This window comes from Globicephala melas, chromosome 17 (genome assembly GCF_963455315.2).
Source record: "Globicephala melas chromosome 17, mGloMel1.2, whole genome shotgun sequence".
Taxonomy (NCBI): Eukaryota; Metazoa; Chordata; class Mammalia; order Artiodactyla; family Delphinidae; genus Globicephala; species Globicephala melas.
In genome coordinates this window covers 60,452,571-60,467,751 of record NC_083330.1, presented here as the reverse complement: position 1 = coordinate 60,467,751, position 15,181 = coordinate 60,452,571, and the positions used below count along the sequence as shown (strand labels likewise).

Here is a 15,181-nt window from a genome sequence, read left to right as displayed (position 1 = left end):
CCATGCACTGAAGTGGCTGTCTTTTCCCCAGCGTATATTCTTGCCTCTGAATTTATTGACCACGTAAGCGTTAATTCATTTCTGGGCTCTCTGCTTTGTTCCTTTGGTTTACGTGTCTGTTTCTGTGCCAGTACTATACTGTTTCATACTGTCTTAACCACTGACTTTGTCTTTTCTGATGATTACTCTGTCACTTGAGAATGCGCCGATATTTTTCTTGCCTTTTCGTCTGTCTCATGATTTTTTGTTACAGCCAAATATATTGGGTAGGTCACTGGAACTGAGGTAAATAGTTTTTATACCTGGATATGGGCATGCCTTTCCTTCTGCTAGAATTGTAAAGGAAGCCTTTCCAGTAATCCAGTTAGCAATTGGACTAGTTTTGTGACTTGTTGCTGCCGTTGCTGCTACGGTTATACGCAGTGCATCACAGGTTTCCAATCCCTACAGATACTTGTTTCTAAGGTGGCTGATGTACCTCAGAGCAATGGCTGTTGGGTCCTGAGTTTCAGGTGTTCCCTTTGAATTGTGCCTCAAACTGGTTCTCTTTGCACATTCTCATTCCTCTCCCAACCCTCGTCCAGTGGTATTTTGCTGTTGTCATTTGGAGTTTCTTAGCTTCATGGTCGGGGGTGGGAAGTGCAGTCACCACTGTTCTGATTAATGCCCTTAAGCACGCCTGTGTCCCTGGGGTGTGTGGCATTCTCAGTTTTCCTGCCCCTCCCCTGGCTGCAGTTCTGGGTTCAGTACTTAATTCTGCGCTTTCTCCCCAGAATAGATTTTTTTCCCCCTCCTGTTCCCTTTCCTCAGCTGCAAGGAGTGCTTCCTGATATCCTAAAGCCAGCAGTTTTACCCTTTCCCCAGATTAATGCTTTTGTTCTTTCGGGTGAGGTGTCTTGTTCTCCCTATAGGGCTACTGCCCCTCCCTCCAAGATCTTACAGTTCTTTCTGATCTATTCTGAGAACGCTCAGTGGGGTTCATGGACAAGGAGACTGCAAAAGTGTTAGAGGACGTGGCCCAGAGGATGTGACCCCCAGTTGACCTAAGAGCTGGACCTGGGCAATCAGAGGCTCCTCACTCCACCTGTCCTTGGAACATACGCTCTGCCCACCATTCTCAGAGTGGGACTGTTTTCAAGGACTCAGGCTTGAAAGAGCAACGTGTCATTGAGACCATCTGGACTGAATATGTGACTAAATCCTGTTAAGACCTCTGCATAAGCTTTTAAGATTCTTGTGGGTGGGATCAGAGATCTACTCATCTTGCAGTTACCCAAGACAAGACTTGTATATGAGTTCCCTTGCTTCTTAAACCTGCCACCTACCAATTTGGAGTGATCTTTCTTCCTCTTTCTTTGGTCTCTCCTTGCCCTCCATGTATGGGGGCCAATTTCAGATTTCATCCAGGAAGCTCCTGAGGTTGCAAACCAACAAAAGGGTGCAGACTCCCCCAGTTTTTGCAGCACCCAGGAGTCTCACACTGTTCCACCAGCCCACACACAGCCTTCATCAATTTTCCAACTACTAAGAGCTCTTCTTACTAGTGTCCAGTTATATCTACTCCAGGTAAACACATATTTGTATGTCCTCTCTCCCTGGAATCACTAGCTCTTCTTAGATTTCGGGTCTGTTATTTGTTGTGTGACCTCAGGTCTCCAATGAGTGTTTGCCTGTTTTAAATTAAGATTATTGTATAAGAACAGTTTTAGGTTCACAGAAAATTAAGGAAGGTGCAGAGATTTCCCATTTATTCCCTGCCCGCACACATGCATGGCCTCCCTCATCATCAACGTCCCCCCACCAGAGTAGAAGAGAGTAGTAGATTTGTTACAATTGAACCTACACTGAACATCAGTATCACCTAAAGTCCATCATTTACCTTAGAGTTCACTATTGGTGGTATACATCTAATGGGTTTTTTAAAAGTCATGGATTTGAATTTAGTTCTGTTCTTTTTTGTCAGAAGTTTGAGAACATCACTCATTCCAGCTCTCTACATCCTCCAGCTCTGCACGTTCTTCCCAGGAGGAAGCCAAAACTTAGTCAATTTTGTTGTTTAAAGACTTGATGTGAAAGATTGGATGGGAGTTAAAACTATCCACATGAGCTCAGACCCACTATCTCTTCTGGTCCGTCCAGAGACCTACACAAGTTGTTAAGTATTTTTAATGAATTAGTATTATGGAAAAAAAGGATTCAGACCAAGAAACAATTTTGAAATCCTTATTCTAGACCTGTCATGAAAAATATTCTATGAAGTTTTAATTTATATACCCATGCTTTCCTATTCTACCTATTTTACTAAGCATCTTATTCAATAGACTATCTTCAGTATTTTACTCATATGATGAAAATCTAATTTGTTAATTTATTGAAAAAATATTTGAGTGCCAAATTAGAGTATTCAATACAATGTACTTTATACCCAGTTTTAAACAAGAGACACAGTGGCAAACCATCATTGCTCTCAAGAGTGTAGTCTTAGGTTATTTTAATTTGCTAATTGTGAAACCATCCCTGTCAAACACAAAGGTATTTATGCTCAGGTGTAGAGATGAGTGTGAAAGAAAGGACTTGAAAAACAGAGAACTCTATACTCCTTTACCAATGCAGAGATAGCTCTGGAAGTAGCTCTTTTCCAAATACTTAGTACCTCTGAAGATTTTCCTAAAATGATAGCCAAACTCTCTGATAAACTTTTACTATTCTTTTTCCCTTGATCAAAGTTCATAACAGTGGCTGTTATCACTTCAATTATTTTAATTATGACTGTTGATATTGAATACAACTATATTCTAATTCTTTGACTTTCTTGCTGTTGTTTGCCAAATTTCTCTCTCTCTTCAAATCTAGTAAACCATAAAATAGGGATTTAACAATAATAATAGCCAGCAGCAATCATCTCTGTAACTGAGTTTAAATACATCTGTTCTGAGGATGGTTATACTCCATTTGGGAAGACAGGATACACAAGTGAAAGAGCAATTGCTAACATCAAACAGGATATACTTAGTGCCAATTGATTTGTATAAACATGGCACAGTCATCAAATGTCATCTTTTAAGCTCAGGAAAGGCCAAGAAGCAGTAAGTTCAATTAGGTCTTGTAGACACACCTAGGTAGAGAGAACATGTAGGATATTTTAGACATAAGAAATTGTATTGGAGCCCAGAGATGGAAACAACCTAAGTGCCCATCATCGGAAGAATGGATAAAGAAGATGTGGCACATATATACAATGGAGTATTACTCAGCCATAAAAAGAAACGAAATTGAGCTATTTGTAATGAGGTGGATGGACCTAGAGTCTGTCATACAGAGTGAAGTAAGTCAGAAAGAGAAAGACAAATACCGTATGCTAACACATATATATGGAATTTAAGAAAAAAAAATGTCATGAAGAACCTAGGGGTAAGACAGGAATAAAGACACAGACCTACTAGAGAACGGACTTGAGGATATGGGGAGGGGGAAGGGTGAGCTGTGACAAAGTGAGAGAGAGGCATGGACATATATACACTACCAAACGTAAGGTAGATAGCTAGTGGGAAGCAGCCACATAGCACAGGGAGATCAGCTCGGTGGTTTGTGACCGCCTGGAGGGGTGGGGTAGAGAGTGTGGGAGGGAGGGAGACGCAAGAGGGAAGAGATATGGGAACATATGTATATGTGTAACTGATTCACTTTGTTATAAAGCAGAAACTAACACACCATTGTAAAGCAATTATACCCCAATAAAGATGTTAAAAAAAAAAAAAGAAATTGTATTGGAAGAGTTACAGAGGCTAAAAATGTACGTAACATGTTGAAGAAACATTGTCTAGACTCATGTAGTTTATATAAAAATTCAAAGAGTACTATTAACTAAGCTTGTAGAAGTTTATTTCAACCCACATAGTTATAGATAAAATTGCTTGATTTACCCAAAACTCTTCCTTTTAGTCTGGTAAGCACCTCCTTCTTTTAAGGAACTACTCTCTCCCATTCCACCCCAAACTCAACACGTAGTTCCAATGGGAGCTGATACTAATAGCCTCTCTTTCTGCCAGTCTCAACCCTTCCCCAATGCTATTGCAAGGTATTCAATGAGATAACTTCTTTAGGATTTGTGCATTTGGAATTACTTGAATTTTCTTTTTTTGTTCAATGAAAAACTATAAAAATGTGAACCTAAAGCCATTAGAGCCCACAGAGAAAGGGAGCTAACAGAGACAACTAAGAAGAAGAGATAGGCAAAGGATCCTAATGATGTTCAAGCCTCTGGTTCTAGCCATACTTTTTCTTCCTGTTATTTCTTTTTGTGAACCACTGACTTTTCCTTCTCACTCAAGCCAGTTTCTGTCATTCATAAACAAGAGTCCTGCCTAACATGTGGAGTAAATAAGAGGTCCCTAAATGCCAGACAAAGATGTTTGGATTTGAGGAGCCAACTGTGATGACTGTGAGGTCCTATCCACCTGAGAATCTTTAGTTTTATAACATTTACAGCTAAACACAATAGGAGCCATGGAGGTCTTAAGAAAGGTATTGAAGTTTTTCAAGGCAGCACTTCAAGAAGATTATCCTGGCAGAAGAGTATAGAATGGACTGGAGCAGAAATAGGCTAGAGACAGTTAACGCAGAAGAGTTGACTATGAGAACAGTTCAGCCATGAAGTAAACAGACAACTCAGACGGGGGGTGGGAGCCCAGAGCGGAAGAGAAAGATCATTTTAAAGAATCGTTAATCTTTCCAAAAGAGTCATCGAAGGAGGAGCACCGTCACTGGACATTTGGTTATGACTAATGGATTGGGATTCCGTCTTTTTCCAAGTATTTAATACAAATAAATCTCCCATTTCCTTGGGTTTCTTGAGTCTTTTCCCAGGGAAATCCACCTCATCTTTTGAGACACAAAAGCTTAAGTCATCTTTCCACAAAAATCCTTCTAACTAAAACAAAGACGTCTTCCAAATTGACATTTCTATAGCAATTTTGGTTTTTTATGACTCACTGATTTCAGAAAAGAGGAGGTAAACAGGGCAGATCATGCATAAAACCCGTGTCATCCTGATGGAATCATAGGTTACTAAGAGACCACGTGAGGTCATCTGTTCATCTCTCATACCCTGGTCCAACCATTCTTAAACCATCCTGGAGAGTGATGACCTCAGATTTCATAATTTTAAAAGTATCTTATTGCTTAGTGATTCCCCCACAACATATACCCATGGACACACACAGCCAATGGAACCCAATTCCAGGACTTAATTGCTCTCACTCTGAAATTGAAACTGGGAAAAATGGTTTCTTTAATAGAAATACTTACTTTGAATTTTAGAGCAGGTAGGCCTTTCTAGATTGTTCTAACCCAGTGTTTATCAGACATAACCTAATCATAAGCATATTTATCAAAATGCACATTCCCAGTACCCTTCCAGAATGACTTTGATTCCATGGGTTAGGAGTAGGATGCTAGAATTCTTACTGGGCAATTTTGGAAATAATTGTATCTAATCCTTAAGGATCCAAATGAGGCTGTGAGACATTAAATTGCATAGCTGGAAGAACTCAGAGCTCCTAAGACTCAGAACTCTACTAAGACTCTTGTTTAACTTTGTGCTTCTCTTAATGAAGATGGGAAACAACTAGCTTTCCCTCCTTGGGTGCACTTAATCACACTGTGCATGTATCTATTCAATACCATTGCACTTATCAACTGACAGTTTAACTGTCTCTTGATACTGATGTTAATGGTAATAATAACAACAGCAATAATAATACTCGCTATCATTTATTACGTGCTTTCCTGTTATCCCCAGATTTGGGTCCATTTAGGTTCTTAGAAAACAATGTTTTGTAACTGAAGTAAGTCAGAAAGAGAAAAACAAATATCGTATAATGTTGCCATATGTGGAATCTCTTAGACAAACGGTACAGATGAACTTATTTGCAAAGCAGAAATAGAGTCACAGATGTAGAGAACAAACTTATGGTTAACAAGAGGGGAAGGAGGCGTGGCATGAACTGGGATATTGGGATTGACATATATACACTACATATATATACATATATGTATATATATATGACATATATACACTGTGTATATATAATTTGTTATCTATCTATAAAATAGATAGATAATTTGTTATCTATCTATCTATAAAATAGATAACTATTGCTAACCTACTGTATAGCACAAGGAACTCTACTCAGTGCTCTGCGGTGACCTAAATGGGAAGGAAATTTTAAAAAGAGTGGATATATGTATACATATAACTGATTCACTTGCTGTACAGCAGAAACTATCACAACACTGTAAAGCAACCATACTCCAATAAAAATTAATTAAAAATAAAAATAAAATAAAATAAGAACACAGTGTTCTATAAAGACAAAAGCCAGGAAGTCCCTGATCCATCTTCCAACTCGCCATTGCTTCTACACTGACCTCGGAACTCACAGAAATTCCCTTTAGAAACATGCTAAGAACATAACCCTGCACTTCAGCCCATTAATAGACATCATCTCATTAAATCTCAACAACCCAATTCGTTAACTCTCCCTAACCCAGTTGTTATGTCATTATTTCACTAAATCCTTACAGCCCTACCAGCTGATTTCCCCTGACATCCACTATTTTTTTTTTTTTAAATTAGACCTCTATTATTATCTGCTGCATGGACTGGGTACAATATTTGCCCGATCTAGTCACAGCTATCCCAAGTCTTATACTTCCTACCAATGATCTATCCTTTGGATTTTAGCTCAAGATGACAAACATCACTCCTGAAATAGGATGACAGTAAGAGGCAAGAGAGGAAAAAGTCACATTTTTGAAAAACAAAATCCACTAGCCAGGAACCCAAGAGTCATGGCTTTGTATGGAAAGTTCCATCTGCTTTTTGTGGCACCTGGATCAGATTTTCCCCTCCAGCCAGGAGAATATGCCACTCAAAACATCTGCCTTGGATGGTGGCGTGATGTATTCTGCCATTAAGCACTCGTGGCAAGGAACACATCCAGGATTTGCTTACTAAGAGGAGGTGGCAAAAGAAGCGGCTTTGCTAAAGTCTCCAGAATAAATTTCTGTTTAAACCCAAACCGTGAAGTTGAAACTGGGTATTAAAGAAACGTAAAGCCTGCAGACTCACACTTGGGTATAACTGGCACTATACCTTTTCCCGATTATTTGAAAATAGCCTCTGCTGATTAAGCCACATTTAAAGAATAGGGAATTTCACAGTAAAGTTTCTAGAAAAAAATAAAATGAGATGGGGTGTGGGAATTAAAAAATAAGGGCAGATTCCACTTAGAGATAAGTAGCTATCTTTCTCAGGAGCAGGTCCTCGTGAGTTAATAAACCTTTAGTAAAGGAAAGGGCTTTAAAGTGAGACACACCTGATTTTAAAGTCCTGTCTCTTCTCCTAAACAACATGATTGCTTTGGGGCTCAGCCTCTCTGTCTGCATAACCCATAGACTAAAATCTCAGAAGCTTATCCGGACATCTCATGTAAGTTTCTAACATATTACATGGCATATAAACAAGTGCTTTTTAAAACTTCATAAAAAGGATGGTTCCCAGCTATTCTGTGTGGTCATCTTGAGGGAAAAAAGAAAGGGGCATTCCTCCAGAAAACTGTGCTGGTTATTTGGTTCAGAGTTGGAACCACTTCACCCCAAAATGGGAAGAGAGGCAAGTCAAGAGAAGGCACTTAAGGAGACAAAGAGGTTTCCACAAGCCTGGCTTTCATTCTGGGCCCCACTGAAGCTTTGGAGTGCCTATGACAGTGGTGCTATGCAGAGTATGGACACAGTGCACCTGCAGCTCAGATGGTTTGTGACAAATGCAGCACCAAGCAATCGCAGGCACCATGAAGGTAGCAGATGCAGACCTTGCAGAGATGTTCTCTGTTCACGTTCTTAGCAGAGATGGTGAAGTTTTCAATTAAGGGAAGACCCTCTTTAAGACAAAAGTCTAACAGTCACTGACATTTGAGAGGCTGAGTTAATCTATCCCCCCAAAGTTGGACAGTTCTTTGAGTGTTCAGTGAAGCCACATCAATCACTTGACTTCCTTTTGATGAATCTGGATAAAACAAAATCTCTCTCAAAGAACCATTCCAATTGGAAATCACCTTAAAGGACAGGAGAAAATAGCAATCAGTGAGTATCTGTCATGTGCCAAGATCTTCTTATGTTCGTTCTCTTAACAGCTTTACACATTAGGCCTTAATATTACCATTTTAAAGATAAAGGGCTATGGCCCAAAGAGAATAAATTATGTGCCCACTATTCCATAGCAAGGAAGTAACAGAGATAGATTTTGAACTCCATTTTATCTTTAAAACTCTTGATATTTCATTGTATCACACTGGTCCAAAGGCAGTGGGGAAGTCAGACAGCAGTAAATTAAGAATCAAGAAGTGGGCATTTAAAAGTGGTATTTAACGTTCTCTGCATTTTCTTTCTGTGCATTTGCCCTAGTGTGGGGGGGTAACGGATTTCACACAACTCTGATTTTTGCCCACAGATAGTTACGTCGCGTTAGTGTCCACCTATTCTGCTTTCACTCCGAGTGGGTGAGCAGAAATTCTATTCTGATACTAACTAGCCAGTTAGCACAGACCTCATAGATTAAGGGGAAAAGTCCTCCACAAGCCTGCCCAGCCACCAGCCACAAGTTTCAGGGGGTCCCCAGGCCACCCATACTTCTGACTGGCTACAAAGAAGGGGTTCCTACAACCCCCTCAGGTTTGATAATTTGCCAGAATAACTCACAGAACTCAGGGGAGCGCTGTACTTATGGCTGTAGTTTACTATAAAGGATGCTCCTAGTGACAAGATCTGGGAGGGTCCTGGGAGGATCCATGGCTTTCCCCTTTGGAATCAGATGCATCACCCTCCTGGCACATGAATAATGTGTTTACCAACAAGGCAGGTCCACTGTCCAGAGTTTTTATTGGGGTGTTATTACATAAGCATGATTGATTGAACTCAATTTCTAGCCCTCTTCCACACCCACACCCCAGAAGTCAAAATAACTCAAAGTTGCAACACTAGTCAACATGGTTGGTTTATCTTATGACCACACCCTACACTAAAACTATCTAGGAGCCTACCATTTGTAATTATATAAGCATAAAAAAGACACTCTTCATCAGTTGGGATAGTTTAAGGATTTAGAGTCTCCCAGGAACAAAAGCCAGTAAAATTCTTTATTATATACCACCACCCTACCCCATCCCACTCTCCAAACTTGTTCTCTTTCCTAGCATCTCAGTTGTCATGGGCACCATCAACCACCCTTTAAGCCTGCCACACTAAAAACCTGAAGCTGTCTTCACCTTTTCTCTGCTCTTCTTAGGTAGGTTAATTTCCCTTGGGTTGATTTTCTTCTCCAGGTTTCCTGGGTTCATCTTCTCCTCTCTACTTCTACTACCACCATTACCACTGCCATTCAGAATTCAAACCCATAGGAGCCTAAGTTGTTGTCCAATTTCCTGACTGATCTGCCTGGCCCCAGCTTCATCTACTTCAATCCTTCTTGCACAAAACTATCAGATCAATCTTCATTAAACATCCCAGTAATTAGCAGTAATTTGTTCCTCTGAGCAACCTGTATGAGAATCCTTTTCTCTGTACCATAAGGTCCCCTGTGATGTCACCCTTCCTTGCTTTTTGCTCAAGAAAGATCAGAAAAGCAACCAGAGTTCTAAATGGTCTTAAGGAAAAGCACACAGGATGGTAACTGGAATGAGCACTGATCCAGAGTCCAGAAGGATTAGGTTTGAATCCTGACTCAACTGCAAGCTACAGATGCCTACATTGTAGAGGCACTGTATAGGGCAGAGACGTAAGGTGCTCAGTACCTAGGTTATTTAACACAGAAAATCTAATCTGCAGTTAAGTGGGTGTTTTTCACTTTCATTTCTCTAAACCCTTCCTTTTTAAGGTACTATATTAACTTTGTATTGCTGCTGAAACAAATTACATGAACAGTGGTACCAATTAACTTTCTTTCAGTTCTGGAGGTCAGAATTCCACTGGGATAAAATGAAGGTGTTGGCAAGGCTGTGTTCACTCTGGATGCCCTGGTACAGAACCTGTTTCCTTGTCTTTCCCAGCTTCTGAAGGCCATCTGCCTTCCTTGAGTCCTTTCTTCACCTCCAAAGCTAGCAACTGTAGGCTGAGTCCTTATGGTGTCATCTCTCTGGTTCTCCTTCTTTTGCCTCCTTCTTCCACAGTTAAGGGCCCATGTGACTACATTGGGTCCAACTGGATAATCCAAGCTAATTCTCCAGTTTAAAGTCATCTGATTAACAATCTTAATTCCACCTGCATCCTTACTTCCGCTTTGTCATATAAAGTAACATATTCGGATGTCCCAGAGATTAGGATATAGGCATCTTTGGCCAGGGGAGGGCATTATTCTGTCTCATGCTGAGTTCAGGTAACCCATTACCTATGAAGCTTTCCCTGAGGGCTCTCATCTGCATTGGTCTCTTTCCTCTAACCCATCAGTGTTCAATCTTGCCTGCACACGGGCATCACCTGTGGCACTTCAGAAACGATTGGGTCCCATTCTTGAGAATGTGGATTAAATTGGTCCAAGGTGTTACCTGAGCAAAGGATTTTTTTTTTTTTTTTTTTTTTTTTTTACAAAACTCCCCCAATGATTCTAATTATGCAGCCAAAATTGGGAGACACTGAATTTTGGGGAATTTTTGTATTTTCACCTTATCTGTCAATGTACAGAGGAGGTATTACAGGCTGATTAAAAACAAGACTGCAGTCAAATTACCTGTAGTCACATTTTTTGGCTCCACTACTAACTAGTGGTCAGATCTTGAGCTAGTTAAGCAATCACTTGGTTTCTTTGTTTCTTTATTTGTAAACTGGGAAGAAGAATAATGCCCCACAGAGTTGTTAAGAACACTGAATGATATAATGCATGAAAAGTGTCCAGTGTAGCACACAGCTCAGAATGTGCTCCCAACCAATACTAGCTCTAAGAATGTTTCACGGTCATTCACTTTATCTTTGAAACTCACCTACAAGCTTTGCCTGGGCATAATCAGCCCCTCTTTCTGTGGTTCTCAAAAAACACTTGTTATTTGATGGATAGGAAACAAGCAAGTGTAGCCAAACCACATGATTGCAGCTCTTTGAGCCATAAATCTTATTTTAGTTTTAGTATAGCTTTGTCGTATCTTTGCTTTCCAAGTATGTTTAACCCGTGTAATCTGGATGCACGTTAGAATCATTTTGGAAGCTTTTTAAAAATATTAGGCCCAGGGCCCACCTCCTCGCAGAGATATTAATTCAGGTGGGCCCCAGGCATCAGTGTTTTTTAGGTCTCCAGGTAACTGCAATACACAGCAAGGTATGAGACTCTCTGACCTGGACTAAATTTCTACAACTGCTGTGCTCTGGGTACAGTCGTCCCTCAGTATCCACGGGGGATGGATTCCAGGACCCCCACAGATATCAAAGTCCGAGGATGCTCGAGTCCCTTATATAATATGGCATAGTTCATTCTGCCCTCCGTGTCTGCGGGTTCTGCATCCACGGATTCAACCAACAGTGGATGCAGCCAACCATGGACTGAAATCGCAGCTGGTTGAATCAGTGGATGTAGAACCTCTATACCGAGGCTGACTGTACTTCTAATGAAGCTAGCGACGTATGCCTGAGAATGCCATGGTGAGTCTATTGATTGGGAGAGAGTTTAGTAAAGGGAAAATAAGAAAAGAGAAGGGATTTAAAAACAGGAAAAACCAGAATGAGAGAAAGTAAGGAAAAGGAGACGGTGAAGTACACCTAGAAGGTATCTCCTGATCATTTATTGGCACTTACGCCAGTTATTAACTGTGCTCTTCCATCCCAATTAGGTCCTTAAGGAGATACGAGGATCTCTCTCTAAGGAGGATCTCATTAGAGGACTGGAGTTGCTGTGTCCTTCCCAGAGCATGTACTCATATCAGCAAGCCTGAATCCAGCCACTGCACAGATTTCTTCTGTGGCAACTCAGGTAGGTAGTATTGGAAGAGGTGTAAAAAAAGACTAAGTTGAAAGTTTGGGGCTAGTCCTTAAACAACTCTAGAGAGGAAATTCCTTGCTCACCCTGGGTGGCCCACAGGTCACTAAGGGGCCTGCAAGGAATGTGAGTCAGAGGAGACAATTACTCAAAAAAGTTGCTCAATCTCCTAACATCTGGTGGCAGAGAGAGGCTCCAAGTAACCTCAAGGTGACTTCCAGGCATGGAACATCAACCGCATCAGGCAGGTGGCCCCAGCACAAAGAAGTTTCCTATCTGCTACAAAGGGGTCTGTAGCAAAAATCACATCGTAAATTAAATTGTCATATCTTTTATAATTTATAAAATTCTTTCCCATTTATGAGTTCACTTGTTATTTTTTTTCAGGAAGAAAAAAAAAACCTTTGTAAGATACATAGGTCAAATATTATCCCCATACTTGAGATAAAGAGCCCAGTCTGAGGCAGTTAAGTGATTGAGTGATAGAGGTAAAGGCTTCTGATCTTATCTGCTTTCTGGATGCACCCTGTTCTTTTTATTTTTTTTTTTTTGCGGTATACGGGCCTCTCACTGTTGTGGCCTCTTCCGTTGCGGGGCACAGGCTCCGGACGCGCAGGCTCAGCGGCCATGGCTCACTGACCTAGCCGCTCCGCGGCATGTGGGATCTTCCCGGACCGGGGCACGAACCCGTGTCCCCTGCGTCAGCAGGCGGACTCTCAACCACTGCGCCACCAGGGAAGCCCTGGATGCACCCTTTTTTAAAGAAAAGGATAATTAGTCATGGCATAGATGATTACAAAATAAACTATAAGTATTTAAAAATGAATTATCAAGGTGCTAAAAAATAAGTATTAGGAGGGCACCAGTAAGACTCCATTTAAGAAAACTTCCTAGGAAATGTGAGTTTGGAGAGGTATTTTGACACCGAATAACAGCAATTTCCACTGGGAAATGGAATTTCAATAAACAGAAGAATTTCAATAAACAGAAGAAAGTAAGCAGAAGAAAGTCATATATATATATATGGAAAACCTACCACCATACACATACTTTGGAGTGAAAATGAAATCTCATTTGCCAAAGGTCATTGTGTTAGAAGTCAGACACTTGCTTCATCATAGCTACTGATCATTAAATATCTGAATAGCAGCACAATACAAGATTCTGGACACACATTAACCACCTAATCCTAATGACTGCCCTACAAGATGGGTAATTATTCCAAGACTGTTCTCAGTTCACATATGAGGAGACTGAGGGGCCCCCAGGCAGTGCCCCGCAGCTGGTGGATGGCAGAGCCATGATTCAGACCCAGGTCTCTGACTCCGAGCTCATGCTTTTTCCACTGCTCTATGCCATCTCCTCAAAGCCCATAATTAAGCAAAATCATATGCTCTTCACAAATGAAAAGATCGCATGCACGAAAGTGATGAGACAACATTCGGTTGATGGGCTTCCAAATGTGCGGCGGATCCTTTTTCTGGAAACCGCATTTGGCTTAAGGGGCCTAAAGTCCAGACAGTAGCGGTGATGTAACTCGAAGTCTCCGTGGCTGTTGGCCTTGAGTCTGAAATAGCTCTGAGCCCTCCTGTCCTGGCATCTCTCCTGCACCCGCTCCCCCACCCCGACTGCCACCGAGCTCAGACTGCCCGCAGGACTTGCAAGTGGCTGAGGAGACAAGCTCATGGGGTTTGAGACAAGGTACACTGCGATCTCCTTCCTCATCCCAGTAACTATTTCCACTGCTCTCACTCTCTCCGGAGCTTATTCTCAGCTCTGTAGGGCTTCACGTTTGTTTGTTTTGCTCTCAGCTCTAAAAAGGACTCTCAGCAGCAGTTCAAGGCTCTTATAAAATTACTTCTCACTTAGAGCAGTCCTGAGGGTGGCTGAAGAGGAACGATGGACACTCTGCAAGGTGGTGCTTGAGACCAGATTTTAAGCGTCATCGGCTGTGATGTCTCCCCACTCCCGCTCCTGTCCACCTTGTTTTAGTCAAAGAGCATCTTCCCTCGAGTCCGAAAGTCAGTCAACAAACAGTCCACCCCAGGGTTCTCATCACACTCAACAACTTTACCTTCGAGTCCTCGTAATTCTGCAGCTGTGGTTTCTCTGTGTGTTGCCATCTCCCCTCAGTCTTCCTGGGCCCAGGTCTTGTCTTCCTTGAGAGCTTATCCTTTTCCTACCAGGGTTAGTTTCTGTTAAAAGGAAGCAATAAAGAGTAGTGAAAAGGGGCCATGGAATTAAAGTCCAAAGAACTCAGGCTATGTTTACTTCCCTTTTCCATCACATGGATGGGATGACTGTGGACTAGCCACCTAGTTGTGGGAAACTCCTTTTCTCATATATAAAGTAGAGATCATGTAATACTTGCCCTACTTATCTCACAGACCTTTAGTAAGGATCAGAGAAAAGAGTAGATGGAAAATAACTCAATAAAGTAAGGATAAATTCACTGGCCACTCATATGACTAGAGACTGTGCTTTCACAGAGCTCCCTTTACAAAGGGGGAGGCAGAACTGGAAGTGAAGTATTATATGGTGTAACGTGGTGAAGGAATGTACAGACTGTCATGGGGGCCTGGAGGAGGGAGACTGGCTGATGTCTGGGGACATGGGGTACCAGAGGTTCTAGAAAGAATCCAGAGAGGAAGTCAGATTTAAGCTGGGCCATGAAGGCTGAATGGACATTTTCTGAGAAAACAAAGGAGCAGAGGGCATTTCAGAAGAGGACCCGTGCATATAAAGAGCCTTATATGCTAATATGAATTTGGCTTCCTGAGCGCCCGGAGTGGGGTCAACAGCTACTTTGAAGCAGAGAGTGAAATAAGAAACAGCTTTTAAAAACAGCATTTTAGAGGCAGAAGGGCAAGGAAAACATGAGAAAAATTAATTGTTGTTGTTGTTATTATTATAAGAGGTTATCTCCACATGAACCTGAAAGAGAGACTGAGTAATGATTGGGTCCAGGGTTCAGTTATCCTCTGCACAAAGGAAAGGGAGTGAATCCTGGAGCAAGACTGGGAAGGGAAAGAGACACTGGTCTTCATCCACAGGTAAGGTGACACACTGAGTAGGATAAAGGCTCCCTTTCAAGGGAGTGGAAAACAAAATGAACCATAGAATGGCAAAATTTATCTCTGAGTCTGGACTCAAAGGAGTCTA

General features: G+C 41.4%; 1 protein-coding gene across 10 annotated transcripts in view; it reads right to left on the bottom strand.

Annotated features, from left to right (window-relative positions):
• The window catches only part of COLEC10 (collectin subfamily member 10), a 449,524-nt gene that overhangs the window by 178,154 nt on the left and 256,189 nt on the right, over positions 1 to 15,181 (bottom strand). For 9 of the 10 annotated variants that reach the window (XM_060287701.2, XM_060287702.1, XM_030875661.2 and 6 more), the window contains one exon: positions 14,094 to 14,214. The exons of the other annotated variant lie outside the window; for it this stretch is intronic. The gene's annotated coding sequence lies outside the window, so the exon portion shown is untranslated. The remainder of the gene's footprint in view (positions 1 to 14,093; positions 14,215 to 15,181) is intronic. 10 annotated transcript variants of the gene reach the window in all.